The sequence below is a fragment of the Delphinus delphis genome, chromosome 6 (assembly GCF_949987515.2).
Source record: "Delphinus delphis chromosome 6, mDelDel1.2, whole genome shotgun sequence".
NCBI classification, from domain to species: Eukaryota; Metazoa; Chordata; class Mammalia; order Artiodactyla; family Delphinidae; genus Delphinus; species Delphinus delphis.
In genome coordinates, this window is record NC_082688.1 from 78,891,196 (window position 1) to 78,911,926 (window position 20,731).

Below are 20,731 nucleotides of genomic sequence, written 5' to 3' on the forward strand. Positions count from 1 at the left end.
TTGTTGAATTGCATTTAATTCAAAACATTCCTAGTGTATATGTAAGTGGCATAGCGATATTCTATAAATGCCAGAGAAATTCCTGGCAATCCAAGTTGTTACTGTATTCTATGCCTAATGCTTGCAACGATTCTTATTCATCCAGGCAACATCTACATGCAGACTATAACAAGCAAGCAAAGCTTTGTCACTCCTCTGATTAAAGGAATTGATCTGACTTTAGGAAGAGTGACTTTAATTAGCTGTGCAAATGCCATTAATTCCAATTAATCTTCTCACACTGTCAAGACAAAAATCCTGGCAGAAGATAAATTACAGCAAATCAATATAGCCCTTGTTTTTACCAGGAACAGGTGCTCAAGGAAAGAGGAATGTCATTAATGAGTGTCTATATCAAGAAGTATTTAAACAAGATGGTAATTCAATGTGAAAAGCTTCTAGATGATTTCTTATATCCTATTTATATATCCCTTAATTGTTTTCAATTGGATAGGAAATATGTACCCTAGAGATTTTGAGAATTATTATAATTCTAGGGAAAACTAAATTACAAATTCAAATCATCTTTGCTACAGTAGAAAATATAAAGATTAAGACATATGTCCGAAAACATTATACTCTCCATGTGTTTTTAGTTCAAATACAAATACAATTGGTTAACACGGTAGCAATGATTAATAATTATTATATCAAATCAAAACATCAAGTAAAATATATATGAGGATAAAGACAAAATTAAAGTAAAAACTTTCCAGATGTCAAAGTCAGAGAGATTATCCATGTGAACACAGAATATTGAGAAAAAAAATATATTTTTAGGTGATACATCATATTCTCCAAGCTCTGATTTCAATTCTTACCAACTTGCCTCTCATTCATTTATTCTCCAGTCTGTCTGTTTTTTCTCTATTCAAGAGAATATACTAAACTTATTCCCACCATCAAGGCCTTTACATCTGCTTTTCTTCTATCTGGATCTTTTTATGACCCTTCCAGAAAGCATCTCTTTTTATGGAGACCACACCATCTATATACATTGACCCCCACTCCCCCAGCCAGCCTGTCTCTTGGTGAATTTGTACTTACTATTTAGCACTTGTCATACCTGAGATTGTTAGTTTGCTCTATAGTTCTTCCAAGCTCTGTGAGGCTACCCTCTATAGAGGCTCACCACTATATGTTCTGTGCCCAGTGCAGTGCCTGGACCACAATGGGTACCCCATGCATAAATAAATAGTAAATAAATGACTGACTAAACTATAAGGACAGACACATTCTAAAAAGTAGTGAAACCCTGACTGGGGTGTTATAACACTGGGGCCAGGATCCCCAAAGCCACCTTCAGATTTGATGATTTGCTAGAAGAACTCACAGGACTCAGGATAGCTATTGTACTCATGATCACATTTTTTTTATTATAGTGAAAGGACAGAGATTAAAATTAGCAAAGCAAAAAGGCCCATGGGGTGAAGTCTAGGAGAAGCCAGGAGCAAACTTCCAGGTGGCCTTTCACAGTGGAATAGTATGAGTAGTACTTTTCCCAGAAGGGATGTGGGAACAACATAGTTGAAGAGTTACCAAACAAGGGAAGCTCACGCAGACCTCCATGTCTAGGATTTTTATTGGGGGTGCAGGCAGCGCCCACATGACTGGCCTCAGATACTCAAACCTCAGTCCCTCAGAGCAAAAACCGGTGCACACCATAAATCACATTGTTTAGGATAAACTCATCTGGTCACATGAAAACACTCTTCTCAGGCAGCATATTCCAAGGGCTCAAAACTTATCTCTCAGGGGACAGCCAGGGGCCAGTCCTAGAGAAAAGCCTTTCTTTGCAAAGGGCAGGTTTTCAGCAATCCAGAACTACTGGTTAACCCTCTCCGGCACAACTTGCTTGCCATGTGTGCACCTAACTAGCTTGAAACCTTCCCTGATTATCTGAAATATCCTGTCGCAGAGCCCCTAACAACCTCATTTGCTGAAGGTCTGATCAGATTCATCAGACTCTAAGCCTTGGGGACATGGGGTCCCAGGGGAGTGGGCCTTCTGTTTTGTCCCTAAGAGAAGTTAACTTTGCAATTTACCCTCGACCTACTTGTTAAAATATTTATCTCAATCTTCCCCTGACATTCTATCATTTGCTTGTTACTCCTGACTGAAACTGAGCACTGCATCTAGGCTTCAGTACCTTCCCACCACCTTACCATCCTTCTCCATCATCACACCTACTTATTGGGTCTTCAGTTAGCCCTCTCTCCTGGTTTCTGCTTGTGATCATCTCATAAGTTTCCTAGCCAATATCACCTTCTAAACGAACCAAAAAATTTAAAAAAGGCAAAATAACAATGACAACCACAACAAAAATCCTCTTCCTTGAGTAATTATTTTGCCTCATGTCTTCCCTTTGCATGGAGTTTCCCCAGATGATGTACATTTCCTGGCCAGCTCCTCACCTCCCACTCATTCCTCCACCTTGAGCACTCTGGTCCCCTTCTCTGCCTCTGCACTAAAGTGGTTTTTACCAAGTTCACCAAAACTCTCTAACTCCCAAATCTAATTACCACTTCCCCATATCACCTAACATAATTTCTCTCCATGCTTGACTTTATCGACCAGTTCTTCTCTCAAGAAGCTCTTTAATCCTCCGATGTCCCAGAAAACAGTTTATTCTGGTTCTTCTCTCCTTCCCCACTAGCATCACTACCTACACACTCTGCCTTGGCTCTATCCATCCTTTCTCAAGACTCCTTGTGTGGTTTCCTCACTTCCAAAACAGGAATAATAATACCTATTTCACGGGCTTATTGTTAGGAATTAGTGGGGGAAAAAAACCTGAGAAATCACTTAACATATCATTATCACCAAATTGATGTAATTATCACTGGAATCCCATGAGTTCATAACTTACTGGAGCCAAACCATCTTAAAACACATAATTTATTTAATTATCAATATAATTTCTCTATTCCCTAGAAACTTAGATCTTATATAGTCTTTGTAATGTCAGTTAAGGCTATATCTTAAAATAGCAAGAACAAGGCACAACAAACATGAAATCACTTCTACATCACAGATCAGTAATGGAAAGAGAGAATGTTGGGGAATATTGACTTTACGTTGTTGATCAACCTCACTAACTGATCGTTTGAGTGAGTGATTGATTATAGCTGTAAGTTCTTCCAGGAAAAGTAATTTACGTAAACCACAGAACAGCTGGATAATGAATTGCAGTTCTGAGAACTTGTTGGGAACACATGGTGTGTTCTTCAGGACCACGCAGAGCTCTCCTGCTGAATTTTATAAAAAATGATGAAAGTTTTCAATTTATGAGGAGATGTTTTTCCTTAAAACTTATACTTAGCATTAATACATTTATACTAGTAATTCAAACAGGCAAATAGAGGAGCTGCTTTTGCTTTTTATAAGAATTTAGGACATTCATTCATTTAGTATGTATCAAGTACTTTCTAAATCCTTAACATCAGAAGTATGTAGTACGTGTAGCACTGGGAAACACACAAAGACAAACCAGAAATAATTATTTCTTTTTTTTTTTACATTACCTAATTCTTTATTTTTCAGTGAATCTATATAAAGCTTCAGCTTTTCCTTATTTGACTCTACTGACTCTATTGATTACAAATTATATATTTACATTTATTCATCTGTGTGAAAGACAAGAGGAATAGTGTTTCTTTTATAATGGCACCTAAGTCAATCATTATTTCCAGTTACTCCATTTATTTCTATTTACACAAATTAATGTTGGCATATTATATGAGGAAACCAGTGTGTCACTTAATTTATCTAGAAGGTCATATTTTTATTCCCTAAATTGGGATCATTCGTTTTAATTTTAAAAAGAGAGAGGTCAAGAAATCTGATTGTTTACACCAAATGTCATTCATTCATTTGTTTCTTCAATACTGTGGGAAGTCAATGTAACTAATGCAGTAGCCTTAATTTTAAAGCTAAAAAAGAACAGATCAAGAAATATATTGACTATAGTTAATAATCCCGTATTGTACACTTGAAATTTCCTAAGTTGATCTTCAGTGTTTGTACCCCCAACACACACACACAAACATAACTCTGTGACGTGATGGACATGTTACGTTAATTAGCTTGATTATGGTAACACTTTCACAACATATACCTGTATCAAAGCGTCATATTGTACACCTTAAATACATGCAATTTTTATTCGACAAGTATACCTCAATAAAGCTGGGGAAACACTATGCTATATGCTGTGACTCTAAAGGGACTTCTCAGGTTCCTGGTGTTCACTCCCTTGTGGAATCCCATGACCGCCCTTAAATCTGAGCCTTAGGACCCAGTTTCCTTTCCCACCAGAGGTTTTCCCGCCAGAACCCTGTGGGCACTTACTTGCCTTGAATTGGAAAACGGTTTGCATTTACACCTGTAAGCTTACTCATCCTTTTAATGCCTGCCAAGTTTTGGAACGCAATTTTCAACTCTTTAAGAAATGAAAACGGATTTTGTTTTCCTACCTTGGTGTGAGCACCTTCGGCCCAGGCGCTGCGGCTGTGTGAGCGGCCGGAAGTCCTGGCCAGGAGCGCGGGTCTCAGCCTGCGGCACGTTGGGAGTGGGAGGCAGGCAGGCGCTGAGCCCTGAGAGGAGCCGGGTGTCCTCGGCTCGCACCGTGTCCCTGTCTGCGGCTCAGTCTGTGGGCGGGGGACACTCCCCAGCAGTCCCGGTCCGTCATCTCAGGAGCATCTCCGCTCCACCTCGGAGCCGAACTAAAAAAGCCTTCCCCGGGGCCGGCCGAGGCTGTGACCAAAGCTGTGGTGGCCGAGGCTGTGGTGCTGTGGCGGCCGAGGCTGAAGGGCCACCAGCAGGCGACGCCCGAGAAGAGCAGCACCCACGGGCCCCCGCTCACCTACTGCTCCTCAAGGTTCAGGTCCAGGAAGTGGACGCAGCACTTCCGGGGAAGGCAGCTTCCGGGCGCGCGGGGTGTGGCGTCTCTTCCGACAGCCCAGCCTCTGCGCAGGCAGCGTTCTCTGTGAGGCGCCAGGCCAGCCGCACCCGAGGGAGCGCTTGGTGGCCGCTTGGCTTGCTTATTAACCGTGGGCTGTAGCAAAGTGATGGACGCTGCTCAGTGCTAATACTTCACCTCAGACTCCATCTTGCTAGCAGACTGCTCTAGAAAATCTTGGGGGGCTTAAAGAAGCGGTGGCCGTGTGGGGAAAGACCGTGTGGCCAGTAACTGTGGGCTGCCTTCAGGAAAGGCTGGTGGCCTCCAGGAGCTGACGGCTCACTAGGCGCCGAAGGTGCCTCCCGTCAATAGCCAGCACGAAGCTGGGGCCAGCCATCTCCGTGAGTCTGGGAGTGGACTCTTCGAACCGTGGAGCCACAGGCGGGAGGGCACCTCGATTGCACCTTCGTTGAGACCCCAATCAGAAGACACAGGTAACCCTTGCCTGGCCGCCGGACTCCTAATCAGTTTCCTTGTATCCACCTTGTCACCAGTAATTTTTTTTTTTCCTATCAGCATCTGCTAGTGTTGGAGGGTCTCCTGCGGGGGGGGGGGAGCAGCCGTGGCCCACCACAGGGACAAGGACACTGGCAGCAGAAGCTCAGGGAAGCACCCCCGCAGCATGAGCCCTCCTGGAGTCCGCCATTAGCCCCACCCAATGATTATTTCTTCAATTAAAATTTAGGACTTACCAACATACGTAAAGCTCAATTTGTATTTCCCAGACAAGCTCACATTGGTCTCTGTTCCATCAGAGAAACTGAGACTGAAAACATCTATTTCAAAGTTATCAGCATATAAATGGCATTTAAATTATGGAGGTAGATGAAGTCACTGAAGTTATTATGATAAGTGAAGGGATAATAAAAATGGGAGTGAACAGAATTCTTTGTTAGGCAGATGAAGATGAAATCTCAGATAAGATAAAATGGGCGGCCAGAGAACCCTACCAATGAGAATGCCCAGCTGTGTTTAATGCCACCAAAAGCGCAAGTAAATGAGGACAGAAATGGCTCATTGTTTTAACTGTGTGATGGCTATCTCTTCATTACAACTAAAATCAATTACTCAAGTGATCAGTCAGTGCAGTTTAGATGTTAATGCTCTCAGAGTTGTTTTGTTTCATGTTTTAACAAAAAAGAGCCCTAAAGAAAGAGCTGCAACTAAGGAGCCGCCTGCTGCAAATAAGACCCAGCACAAATAAATAAATAAATAAAAATTTTTTTTAAAAAAAAGCCTTTCTACAAAAAAAAAAAAGAAAGAAAGAAACCAAATCGCAGGGGATTGGGTGGTGAACAAGAAATGAGGAAGTGGGCACAGAGGCTTGTATGTGAAGAAAGGAAAGTTTGCAGGGATACATGGTTAGATGTGTGTTTTATCATTATCTTTATTATTAAACAATACATGAAAATGAGATTCCATCTGCATTTCCCTGGAAATTCATCAGTCGCTTTAATCCATGCCTCACAGAGATTGTCACGTAATAGGCAGACATTATAACAGCCCTATCATGTTAATCGTTTCACTGGTTCCCTTGTAGCAGAACCACACTGCAGTCGTTCCTGACTCCTATGTGTGTTTACTAGATATTACTTGAACTTGGAGTGACTGTTTGAAAAACTCTATATTGTTCATACTCTTGTGTCATAAATGTCATACTCAATCCTACCACTTGTTTGCTTAAAAAAAGTCCATGAAAGAGGGTGTGGAGAAAAGGGAACCCTCTTACACCGTTGGTGGGACTGTAAATTGGTGCAGCCACTATGAAGAACAGTATGGAGGTTCCTCAAACTAAAAAGAGTTGCCATAGTATCCAGCAATCCCACTCCTGGGCATATATCCAGACAAAACTATAATTCAAAAAGATACATGCACCCCTATGTTCATAGCAGCAATATTTCCAATAGCCAAGACATGGAAACATGTCAATGTCCATTGACAGATTATTGGATAAAGAAGATGTTTCAGATATACATATATTTACACACACACACACACACACACACACATATACAAAATGGCATATTACTCAGCCATAAAAAAGAATGAGATAATGCCATTTGCAGTAACATGGATGGACCTAGAGATTATCATACTAAGTGAAATAAGCTGGACAGAAAAAGACAAACACCATATGATATCACTTATATGTGGAATCTAAAATACGACACAGATGAACTTATCTACAAACAGAACGAGACTCACAGACCTAGAGAACAGACTTGTGGTTGCCAAGGGGGGGGGCAGGAAGGGAAGGAGTGGGAGTCTGAGATTAGCAGATGCAAACTAGTATATGTAGGATGGATAAACAACAAGGCCCTACTGTACAGCACAGGGAACTATATTCGATATCCTGTGATAAACCGTAATGGAAAAGAACATGAAAAAGAATATATACATATATGTAGAAATGAATCACTTTGCTGTATAGCAGAAATTAACACACACTGTAAATCAACTATACTTCAATCAAATGTTAAAGAAAAGTTCATGAAGAAGAAGCTTTTGGGGAAGGCTTGACTGCCCTTTTGTAAACATGATCCTGGTGTACCAACTGGAGAGTCCAGACAGGCATCACCGTCTGGGGAACCTATGGCTGAATATGTGCCACCTAATCACCATATTCCCAAATTGGAATAATAGTAATATGAAACAAGCATATAACGCCTCCTGAATGACAGGCACTCCTCCCTGGCACTCTGTTATTCATTTAATCATCACAACAACTTTGTTAAGCTGGTGCTATTATAACCCCTATTTTATAGATGAGGAAATTAAAATTAAGTAATTTGTATATGATCATATTAATAATAATGGCACAGCTCAGAATTGAATCTGGAGTCTGGATGCCACACTGTATTGTCTCTAGATAGGCTGTAATGTGGCTGTTTTTAAATCCTGTCTCAGCAAAATGACTTACCCTGTGTGGAACAGAGAACAAGAAAGATGACAAAATCAAAGAGTTCCAGTTGAATCCCATACTAGGGTCAAGGTTGCTGATGTAATATGAGAGGTTGGAGGGAAAACTGAATACCCTATGCATACTTTGAATGGATATCAACAAGGTTTGTTGTAACATAATTCCCCCAAATGAAATGCCATCAGACTGTATTAAGCTGTATGTACCAGGTGTGAATTCACTGAACCTGGAACCAAGCTCTCTGGTCTTACACAAATGATCTAATTTCTATGAGCCTCAGCCTTCTCATCTGCAAAATGGGAGAAATAACTATCCACTAACCCTCTGGAGGTGGGGATTATCACCAAATCATACTTGTCCATTATCTTAAGGATGATGCTTCAGGTTCATTAGTAATAAATTGCTTTAAAATAAATGTTATGATGTTTTTGAGAGAATTCATAAATTATTTTTGTGAGTGAGGTTTTTAAAAAACACACCTATAAAAAATAAACCTAGAAAGGTGGAAATATGCATACAGTACAGCCTAGCAAAGCCACATCTGCTATGGGAAAACTTTGTTATGGTACATAGCAAGCATAAAATTCAAATGGCACTGGTTTTTTTTTTGCAGTACGCGGGCCTCTCACTGTTGTGGCCTCTCCCGTTGCGGAGCAACAGGCTCCGGACGCGCAGGCTCAGTGTCCATGGCTCACGGGCCCAGCCGTTACGCGGCATGTGGGATCCTCCCGGACCGGGGCACAAACCCGTATCCCCTGCATCGGCAGGCGGACTCTCAACTACTGCGCCACCACGGAAGCCCTAATGGCACTGTTTTGATTAACAATAAAATAGGAATACAACATAACTTTGTACCTTACTCAGGAAATGTTATGAAACACTCAGCCATACTGTATACTGCCCAAACGAATAAATTCGATGTAAAAATATCAAAAGAATAAATCTAAAAAAATGTTGAGTGAAACAAGTTAGCAGCAAATGCATACATGCAGTGTGATAATACTCATGTGTGTCTATCTCTACATACAATATAGCAAAATTACACACAAAAAAGCTAAGGAATAATACATGATTTCTTCAGAGACTGATTCTTTCTGGAGGAGAAGTAATTACTGGGAGGATTGGTGAAAATGGAGTCTGACACTTTAGGTGAATTTGTAGCATTTTCTTTTTTGATACAGAAAACACAGCTCAACCAATTTTAATCAAATACTTTTGTCTATATAAACTAATAATGAGAGCATGGGTATCTGTTATATTATTCCCTGTTCTTTCTATATGTTTGAAATATTTTGCAAGTTAAATAACTATTACAAAAATTATCTAAAAGATACTAACAAAGGCATCTGCTATAACTGTCCTATTAGTGATTTATTTAACACCTCAAAGTTAACATTTTAACTTACCTAGATATTGTCTAAGATATTTGCAGGAGAAGAAATCTCAAGCCAGTGGGAGGTTGTCCATAGTCACTAAGGTTCCTTCAGTTTCAAAAATAGATGACTTTATGAAATAAATCTTAGAGAATCCTTTAAGCCAAGTTTAGTTTGCAAAAAAATGGGAAAAAAAAGTCTTTTTTAAACTCTAATGCATGTGAAACTCTAACAGCTTTGGCCTTTTTGGGCTCTGTTAGTTACAAGATTGTTTTGTTCTCATATTAGGAAACCAATACAGCCACCTACGAAATGATGAGCACAGTGGACCAGTCAGTATTCTGCCTCCATGATGCCCAGGGATACCGTTAACCCTTTCTGTGCACACCTGCCCTGAATTTTATGTGCCTTGGGATTTTTTGCTTCTAATGACCAGCATCTATGACTGCCCTCAAATGGCTGCCCTGGCCTGCTGGAGCCACTTTACCTACTCAGGCAGCTAAAAGTGCCTGGGAGTCCACTCTCTCATGCCCATGCTGGGGCAGCCTCGGCCAATGACTGGATGGAAAGTATGAAAGCCCAGCTCCTCTGAGAAGAAAGGCTGATGAAGCCTAATTTGCACTTTAGAGCTCCCCTAGGGATCAGACTGGAGCTGAGATTTTTACCTAAATTAGGCCTTTGTTTGGCCTCCCCCCACCCCACCCCCGTCTAGGTTCTGCTTTCTGCATTCTCTTATTGTTTTCTCTCATGAACACTTAATACATTATTTGCTCACAAATCCTTGTTTCAGGGTCTATGAGGCAACCTGGCCCAAAGCAACCATTAATGAATTTATTTATTCTTTTTTCATTACACTTCATACAAAAAAATCATCATTGTCAGATTTGTCATTCAAATCTGAGCATCTCCAAACTCCCAAGGACTCCTCTTTAGGTCTTAGGCAAAAACAGGGCTTTGAGTAAGAAATAAACACACTTCAGTAAATCTCAGTAAGAAACAGGATGGTCCTTTAAGACCCCTTTGTCAGAGTATAATATGAAGAGATGAAGTGGGGTTCATTGTCCCCCATGTTATCACAGACCACTTTACAGGTTTAAATTCTGAGCATTCTTTTCCAGCAGCTCTTGGAAAGAGATGGCAGAAGCCACAGGGCCAGGTGGTCCACTGTTGTGGTGGGCAGGTGATGTCAGCAAGGCTTGGCAGACACGGTGGTATTAAATGAAAGCATCAGAAGTGCCTGGCAATTGTGCTGACACATTGCCAAAGCAACAGTGCACACAAGTGGCTATGGTACTGGTGCCCATGAGAGGCAGAGATGCCTGGTGGGCAGACATTTCCCAGCATAGGTAACAAAAGCAATGTCTGACAGATGCCATGTGGTACCTGACTGGGCTGGTCTGAGAGCACCTGTGAGTGATTCTTTGGATGAGGATTTTGCACAGGGCGGCAGGATGGCCTGATGAGTGGCAGGCAAGGGCCAGTGGAGTGGGAAACTGTTACTCAAGCCCATGCTGAGGGCAGTATAGGGAAACAGTCTATGCTTAGAAGGCCTGTCATAAGAAAGGAAAGAAAAACAGGGTTTGAAGCCCATACTCACAACTTTTTTTAAAGCATAAGACAAAAGATGACATTGCTTTTGAGAAGTACTTATACTTCTGAGAATGAATAATGGAGAGATGACTTGAACTTAGTCATCAAAGTATAGAAAATATTTAATCTGGGAAAAGGAAAAAGGGATAATTAAAGGATAGATATAGAGATCACACACATCAAAGGCCAAGTTGGATCAAAAGTCATAAATGTGATCAAAAGTCATAAATGTGAGCGAAATAATATGATTTTCTTTGTTAATGTTTAATGTAAAAGATGAGTTCGAATTTCTTGAAGTTTAGGAATGAGTAGGCAGGAAATTCATAAGGATTCTGGATCACACAAAGCTTTTTCTTTGGGCCAAAGAAGACACAGCTGTATCTCAACACACTCTTCTACTTCCTCTTCTTCCTTCATAAATGGCATTTTTGGATCATTTCAAATGGAAAAACAGGGATTTCCCTGGCGGTCCAGTGTTTAGGACTCTGTGCTTCCGCTGCAGAGGGCCCAGGTTCGACCCCTGATCAGGGAAATAAGATTCCACATTCCACGATGCGGCCAATAAAATGAAATAAACAGCTTGTCAAATGACAGAACAAAGTGCATTAGGCATACTGCAGCCTGAATAGAGGAATGCGACTTTCTATTGCCCTAATGTAATGTCACCCCACTGTTTTGAATTAATGGCTGTATCATAAAAAATCATCCTTTGAAAAATAATAGTGGTTGTTTTTTTTTTTTTTTTTTTTTTTTTTTTGCGGTACGCGGGCCTCTCACTGTTGTGGCCTCTGCGGAGCACAGGCTCCGGACGCGCAGGCTCAGTGGCCATGGCTCACGGGCCCAGCCGCTCCGCGGCATGTGGGATCTTCCCGGACCGGGGCACGAACCCGCGTCCCCTGCATCTGCAGGCGGACCCTCAACCACTGTGCCACCAGGGAAGCCCTGTTGTTTCTTTTTAAAATCGGATTTCATTCCACTTGCTAATACTTCTATACAGAAAATAAATATAATTCACAAAAGCACCTGTTACTCTTAATATAAATTTCATTGAAATGGGTGTATAAATTGATGGTGAGTAAAACTATGCCTGGCCTAATTTCCATCCTATATCCCTCTTTTATCAATAATTACTAAAGACCCTCTATGTTTTAACATATAACTGTCTTATTCTCATTTTGGAATTGTTTCTATAACATACAGCAATTTCAGAAGTTGCATGTGGTCTTATGCAAAACTGTTTAAAATATAGTGTTTCCTTATGGTCTCTCTTAACAAGGGACTTTTGCTATCCAATTGGAATATGCCTTCTGGAGATGTGTTCTGTTTGGAAATTATGAAAATAGAAATTGTTCAGTTATCAACTAAAATTCTTACACCTAGGTTCGAAGTGTCCATACATTCTGAGAAATTATTTACTAGATTTTCAATAGTACCCTGACAATAAAACTTTCATAATACTCTTTTGTACTGAAATATTAAGTACTGTCCTTTCAGACATAATAATAGAGTGGAAATTCCATTACAGAATATGTATTGTAACATAATTATGATCAGATCTTCACAACGACAAATAGAGTAAATGTCTTCCAGAATTCTGTCAGATATCTATTCTGATATTAGTACCTTAAACACAGATTCCTTTGTGAGTTTTTGGCTTTAAAAATGAAAGCATGAATATGTTGACTATACAACATGGGCCCATTAAAAGAGTACGTTAACATACATATTAAAAATATGTACTTTTCAATAGAGTCAATGAAAACACTACAGCCAATCATCATTTTAAACAATAAAATGATGGCAATTTTTCCTTTCTTTCATCAACTTCCTCTCACCTAATATTTTCCATGATTCAATATGCCTTAAAAATTATCCATCTTTTCTACTTGTCATGGGTCAGAGGGTTCCTTCCTAGTCATTGTTTCAGGAACTTTTATACATTTCCTGAGCACCCGGTTTAGTTTCTGGCTCTCAGGCTCTCCCAACCTAAGTCAAAACCTTTTTTAGTAGGGAGGGCGGGAGAGATGCTAGAAAAACTTAAATTATTAGACTCCTGTGCCACTTGGGAGACAGAATTGTGTGGTATTTTTATACTATACATTTCCCATGTCACAGGCACCCAACTGAATCCAGACCCTGGCTTGTTCAGAGAGGTCTCACCAAGCTTTGTGAGTTTTCTAGTGGCTCTACTTCTCATATGTCCCCAGAATTCTGCCTCATTGAAGTAGAGGGGTCGGAAGAGATACTATGCAGTCTAGTAAGCTGCATCTTCCTTTGATATTTACAAAGTTGGGCAAGTTTCACTTTATTAAGTGCAGCAGTGAATTGCCTGAAGTGATGTGATATGAGAGACAAAGTATCCTGTGGTTAGAGAATGAACTTGGCTGTCACACGGATGAGGGGTGAATTCTTATTCTTCCATTTGGTAATTTTGAACTTAAAAATTGCGCATATCAATGACTCCCTCACCAGATACACCAACCTACAGCGACTGTTTCATTTTGCAGTCCCCCATATCACCAATTACCATATTATGCAATCATATACAATCTGAAGCGTCAGTTGTGATGATTAATGGAAAGCAGACATATTGTGATGGCTAGTTTTATGTGTCAACTTAGCTGGCCCCCAGTGCACAGATATGTGGTCAAACATTATTCTGGCTGTTTCAGTCTATTGCAGGAGTATAAAATAAACTTGTATTGAATTATACTCATGAAGCAATATTGCAATCACTTATTAATCTTTTTTAAAGTTCTATGAATTCAAGTCATTATGTTATGCTACAGAACGTCAGGATTGCCCAATCTAGTGTGCTGATTTGCTTATCACTTTTAAATTACTTATACTTGAATGTAGTATTTGATACATAAGATCCTATTTAAGTGAGAGTAGCAACAAAATGCAGAAATAAAAATAATGAGAGCAGCCTTAAGACACCACAAATTTAAAATTTTTAAATAAATACTTATGTTTTCAAATAAAAATTTTCATTTGACTGGGAGTATTAGCATTCAAGTTAATATCACAGTTTCTACCATAAAATAAATATTTTTTAATTAGTGTGTATCTTGGAATAATCAAAAGATTTTTATAATGGGCATTTAATATTAAAATAAGATTTGGAAGAAAAAATTTTATCTAGTTAAAAGGATCACATTAAATGTGACTTGTGAGAAAGTGAATGCAAAATAGATAAAAGAATCAAAAGTGTTTCACTATCTTAAATATTGACTTTTAATACTTTGAATTACTACAGCTTAATACAAAATGCATTTAATAAGGACATGTATACATCTCATTTAAAAAATTATTAATGGCAAAATATTAATGTATCTATGCATTTCAGTGCTTTATTTAAAGCTAGAATTTGAAAATTATGTAAAACTACTTAACATATTAAGGTATTGGGCACTGGAGAGTCTGCATGGATTGCCATAATAAATTACCATGGAGTGTCTTCGGCAACAGAAATTTATTTTCTCACAGCTCTGAAGACTGGAAGTCTGAGGTCAGGGTGCCAGCATGCTCAGGGTCTAGTGAGGGTTCTCTTCCTGACTTACAGATGCCCCTTTCTCACAATGTTCACATAACTTTCCTCAGTGTGTGCATGTGGATAGAGAGACAGAGAGCAAGCTCTCTGGTGTCTCTCCTTAGAAGGGCACCAATCCCATCATGAAGGTGCCACCCCCTTGACCTCAACTAAGCCTAATTATCTCCCAATGGCCCATCTCCAAATACTATAATGTTGGGTGTTAAGGCTTTAACACATGAATTTGGGCAAGGGGGTCACACCATTCAGTCCATAGCACATGTTTTATCATAATTAAGGTCAGGGTAAAAAGACGCAGGCGCTGGCCCCATGAACAGAGGGAATATTGGACCATGCCTTTTGTAATGACTCCAAAAGGACAGACATTTTTCCTAAATTAAATGAAGTTCCAGACTGGTAAGAAATTTGTAGTTTCTCACCATACCAAGGAGGATGTAGAAAAGAATGAGAGGATTAACTGGAGGAGAGGAACTGGATGACAAGTTCAGGAAATAAGAATGGTGATTGTTGAAGGACTAAAGAAATAGGGTCTGGCACCCTTAGAAATGACTTCCTAAAAAGACAAATCTTCAATTCATTTTCTTCAAAATGGAATACTAGAATATTCCAGTGAGAAACATAAGAAACAAGGAATTATTTCTGCAGAGCAGCACATAGTGCAGATTTATCAATCTCTTCACTGCACCTTTTAGAGAGGGAATGTGTGGCAACACGTTGATGAGATTTTTCTCCTTTTCCCTTCTGCATACATGGCTTCCATCTAGTAAATATATTTGCTTGAGTGTGCTGTTGTAATGGTTGGGGCTAGAGAAGGGATGGTAGGTGTGGGATTATCATAGAAAGAATGCAAAAAGAAAAAGAATACAAAACTTTTAACATTTATGATTTTGTGTAACAAGCTTATAGACTTGAATCCCTAGGCTGAATATTATTATGTTTCACAATAAGGCTAACTCTACCAACATGACAGTGCATAATTGTAACTAGCAACCTGATACCCTCAATGTTGTTGTGTTTTTCTATCTGGGAAAACCTATCTCAACTGCGCACCGTAAAGTTACAAAAGGAATATCCACAAACATGTGAGCAGGAAGAGTGACCAGCCAGATCAACCTGACAAATCACATCCACCAGAACTGGACAATGGCAATTAATGAGCATCATTTTCTTTTGCACAGCTTAATCTCTGTTGGAATTCTAATGTCCCTCTTTGTTTCATTTAGTCATTGTCTCCCATCATTAAATGAAAAAGATATTATTCCCAGTAAGAGTTTCTTCTTGGTAGCATTTTGAATTTGAAGTAGCCCTCTGGAACTGCACATGAATGATTAAAAAATGAGGCTATCAGAAAGACTTTATCTTATTCCCAGAACTACTTCACTCCAAACCCAGAGGCATGTGTGCATGAGATGCTCCTCTTTCAACCCCCAGGGTCTCCCCAGCAGACATAGACAAGGATAAAAAGAGAAGGGTTCATTTCATCATGATTATTCTTGGCCCTTGGTATCTAATTCATAGTTCTTCCTGTTCACAAAGATATTATAATATTTGCCAGTCTAGCATCCAATAAATCATGACTATAACTTTAAAAATTGGGTGTGTGGGTATAAATACCATAGAATAGATATATCTAGAAAACCCAGCCCTTTTTACTGATTCCTGTGAAATTATTAAAAATCTAAAAAATTTTTTGATCTAATTATTTGTCATTAAATAATAATAGTTTAAATCTCTGGAGAATTTGTTTTTAAAACATATCAAATTTATAACATTCATTAGTTCATACTTACAAATCATTATAAAGAAAGGGAGGCAAGGCAAATATCCCCTCTTTAATAGATACAGACACTGAGTTTCAGAATGATCAAACCACTCTCCCAAGATCATGCAGTTAGGAATTGTTGTGCAAAGTCTCAAAATGTAATCCATTTTTTAAAAATTCCACACTGACTTTATGTGGCATTACCAAAAGTCCAAAGAATAGAGAGGTTTTAGGGAACAGAGTACTAGACTGGGTCTTGGGTGAACTAAGCCTCTGTATCCTGAGTCTATACATTATTTCATTTAACACACATTTACTGAGTACTTACAACACAAGAGGCAGATGATAGCTGTCTGAGAGATATCAAGGTGAAAAGAAATATGAGTTCTGTCCTCATTAAATTTATAATCTAGTGGAGCAAGACAGACGTGCATGCATTTAATAATGTAGGACAGAATATTGTTGATTTTGCAATGAGTAAGCAGTGGTTCTAGGAAAAATCACAGGGTGATGAATTTCATGTTTAGAGAATTAAGAGTGGCTTTTTGAAAGAAGGTGTCTTGGAGCTAGGCTGTTTAAAATTGTTTGTTTTGATTGGCAGAGAAAATGATAATGTTTTAGCTATAGTTTTCCATCTGGAAAATGTAGATAGCAGTATTTGTCTTGTTTACCAAATGTGAACAAGCTAGTGGCACACAGGATTACTCAGAGTCTGCTTCTAATTAAGTTATTAAACCAATTTGGTAATCAAAAGGAAAAAAAAACGACTGATGAGAAATGAGATATAAACATTGTTCTGCTGTATTACACAAGAATAGTCTAATAATGACCTTATGTCGACCTACCAACTCAAACACGGTGTCTATTTTGCTAAAAAATAAATTACAGGGAGGTAAAAATAAGCTTAAAAAGGACAAAAGTTAGGTAATACATGGTTTAAAAGTTAAGTATAAGAAATACATAAAATTATAAAAATTATTTTTAGAAGTATAAGAAATATAGAAAATTGTTAATTAAATAGATTAAATTCACAAAAGGAAAAATTAAAATTAATTAAAAATAACAACCTAATGAAAATTGTACATACAGAAACAGCACTGGAAAGCTAAACATTTAAATGACGGATTTTTTTTTTTTCTATTTTGAAAAAAAGAAGAACACATAGGAGTGATCAAATCTTGCAGAAACTATAAAAAGCAAAGCTTAAGCTCATTACTGTATTTATTTTCACATATAAATTTTAATATTTTTTAAAATCAGCAAACATGATTTCTTTGCAAGCATCTCTGAACTGAAGGAGATCTCAATGAAAGAAGGAGGGGAACAGTTAAAACAAAACAAAACCTTCAAAAAAAACAAAAAAAAACCCCACAAAACCTTCCTTAAAAGAAGGTTGGAGCATATTTTTCTCTCCCTTGACCTGGCCAATTCCCAAAGTATATCAGAAAAACAAAAAGACTATTGCTTGCAAATATTTCTTATGGAAACAGGTAAAATAACAAAACAACCTTCTTTGACCTTCTATCTTTAGCATTAAATATGCGTTCACTTTTGTTTTGCTTTCTTCAAAAAAAAAAAAAAACACCCTGTTTTTTAACTCTGTAATCATACAGATGGGTTCAGTGAAAGATGGCTAGTGAAACTTTTGCTTTCTGATTTTCCGTTTCTATCTTTGTTTTGGAATAAAACCAGAATATCCAATTATTCTTTTAATGTTTTGTCCTATACTGTTGCTATTTAATCATTATTTGTTTAATTTAATTCTTTCTTAAATTACTTCTTAAAAAAACAAAAACCACAGTGAAAATCCCTCCTTGATCCCTCTCCTTGCCACACCTGATTCCACCTCAGGTCCAGAGATAACTTTATTTGCAATCATTTTCTCCTAGTAATAGACTAAATATTATAATCCCCAGACATTTTACTTTCATTTCAACAGGGACTCAGAACCCATTCTCAATTCCTTGTGACATTACCCAAATTGAGCAATTCCTTTATCACGAGAACCTCATTAATTTTTAAATAAGGTCATTGGAGCAATAAGTGTGTGATTTAAGAGACTCACAGAGAAGTGCACATTCTTTATATATAATCTACATAAACTAATAGGAATGTCTTTCCATCATTTAAAAGATACACTACAACATGTGGATTTTATGGTATGTGAATTACATCTCAATAAACCCATTATTTTAGGAAAAAAAAAATACACTACAGTCCTAGTTCACGTTAACATTTCCCTCCTACCAGCTTTCATTTTCCCACTGAATTCACTGTTGCCCCTTTGACCCTCTTTCAGATCTTGACCTCCACATCTCTATATTCAATCCTTTGCCACCCAAATCTCATTCTTTTATTCTCTCTCCCTCTCAATCTCTCTCTCTCTCCATACATACAAACACACACACACAAGTTCATTTCCCACTAAATTCTGACAACCACCCTCCAATTTTTGGAACATAACTCCTGATGACTTTATACCAATATTCTTTTACTTACTTTATTTTTTACTGCTATTTACTTGAAGCAAAAGCCATACCCTCACTTTTATGTGTCAGTAGATTAGTATCTACAACAGTAGGCAAGGAAATACATGCAATTTAATGTAGTTAGAAAGAATTTTGATTTGCATATTCAAATTTCATAGGATTGTTACTAGGAGGATTTCATAGGATTATTATTTATTTATTGTAATAAATAAAAATTATGCCTATAAAATACCACAATATATGGGACATACTAAACTCTTAACAGTGATTTCTAGTACTGCTACTACTGCCACTGCTGCTGCTGCTACTACTACTACCACATATTACAACACTAAGGGCTCTCCATCACTGAAAATAGAATTATAAAACACACACAAAATTGTTAGGTGTATGAAAATGATGACTAATTACATTTTTTTTCTCTAAAAATAAACACAGAAGTTTTGAGACAAAAATATAAGCTTAATCCCTGGTAAATCAGAACCGGAAAAAAACAGCTTGGGCTTGCATCAACTGCATCAATTATTTTTCTACTTGTTTTTGGTGCCTCAATTGTTTTATGCATTAGTCCCTGGCCACCCACAGGGTAATGCTAGCTTATTTTGCAGAGGCAGAGCTGGCCTGACTCATCTCATGCCACAGAAGTAACTGGAGCTGAGGAAAAGAACACACAGGAAGTGTGGCAGGCAGTGAATTTGAAATGATATGAAGGGAGGCAAGGTGGGGGGACACACTGACGTCTCCCCATTCAATAGTGGTTTTTCCATTCTTTCCCAGCCCTTTATCGCTGATCACATTTTCTTCTATAAAAAGAAATGAGCATGGCTTGAAAAAAAATCAGAAGCTCTCTCCCTCTCATTTCCTAGAGGCCTTAAGTTCCTATTTTACCTGCAGAGGAAGGAAAAGAGGGAAAAGAATGGCTCCCCTACAAAGCACTTTACAAAAACAACAGCAACAAAAATCTTTCAATCACTTATCTGCCTTATTCATTCTGAGCAAAATTTCCACAATAGTCTAAGGTGAGAGCTATGGGGAAGTCATTTGGCAAGCTCCTCCCCTTATTCCCACAGGTAAGATCTGTGTGATAGGTCTAACTCTATTCACTGATCTAACTGATGATTGAGAAAAGTAAGAGATAAAAGGAGAAGCAGAAGGTCTGTAGGGTAAAATGTACAATAGGAAAGTTCTCTAGTCTCTAAAGCAGGTACTATATATACAGTATACATTGTAGAAAATTATTAAAAGAAATTTCCACTGTGCATAATGCTTACACTCTGCCTCTACAAGTAACCAAGTGCTTACGTGACCTGGGTCGATGGGTCCCACGTACATCTTGAGTACAGACTGTGTGTAATAGCTCATTTATACCAGTAGGTTCCCATTTTGCTGCCATGTTATGGGAAGTCTTCTTGGGTTCACTATTTATTACATGCTAAGTAGAATCTGAAAAACCTGATTTTATACCAGAAGGTTCTTTTTATATAAAACATATTTTGAAAACTGCTTCTGACTAGAAGTTACTATCATACATCGTATTTCCCTCCACATTCCTACATTTCGAGGACAAATAAGAATTCTAAAGGGAGTTTTAGTGGATAGTTATTGGCTTTGGTTTCCCAGAATCTGTTACCTATTTTTGGAAACTCTACCCCGATTTCCCTCTGGGACACCATGCACTCTCTTACTTTCAGTTCCTGCACTTCATTTACTCCCCTCTGCCTAGGTCTTGAGGGATAGAGCATATGATCTACTCTATGGATCACATTCTCCATGCCAAGTTGATAAGTTCATGGATACTCACATCCCTGGACTTACTGCAGTCATCCTGCCACCAAAAGGAGCCTGAGAAGTGTTTCAAGAAAAAGAGTCAAGATAGATGAGTGGCCTTGTAGCTAAGAGGAAAAATGAGAAACAAATCCAAGGAATGCATATGTCTTATCTAATAGCTAAAGACCTCAGGGCTTTTCTACATGCTGTTCCCTCCACCTGGAGGGTTCCTTCCCAGAGAACCATATCACTCCTCACTTCCTTCAAGAGCTTCTGCA

General features: G+C 38.5%; 1 pseudogene; it reads right to left on the reverse strand.

Annotated features, from left to right (window-relative positions):
* Positions 1-4,439, reverse strand: part of LOC132427686 (polyadenylate-binding protein 4 pseudogene) — a 56,302-nt pseudogene extending 51,863 nt beyond the window's left edge.
* Between the last annotated feature and the right edge of the window lie 16,292 nt (positions 4,440-20,731).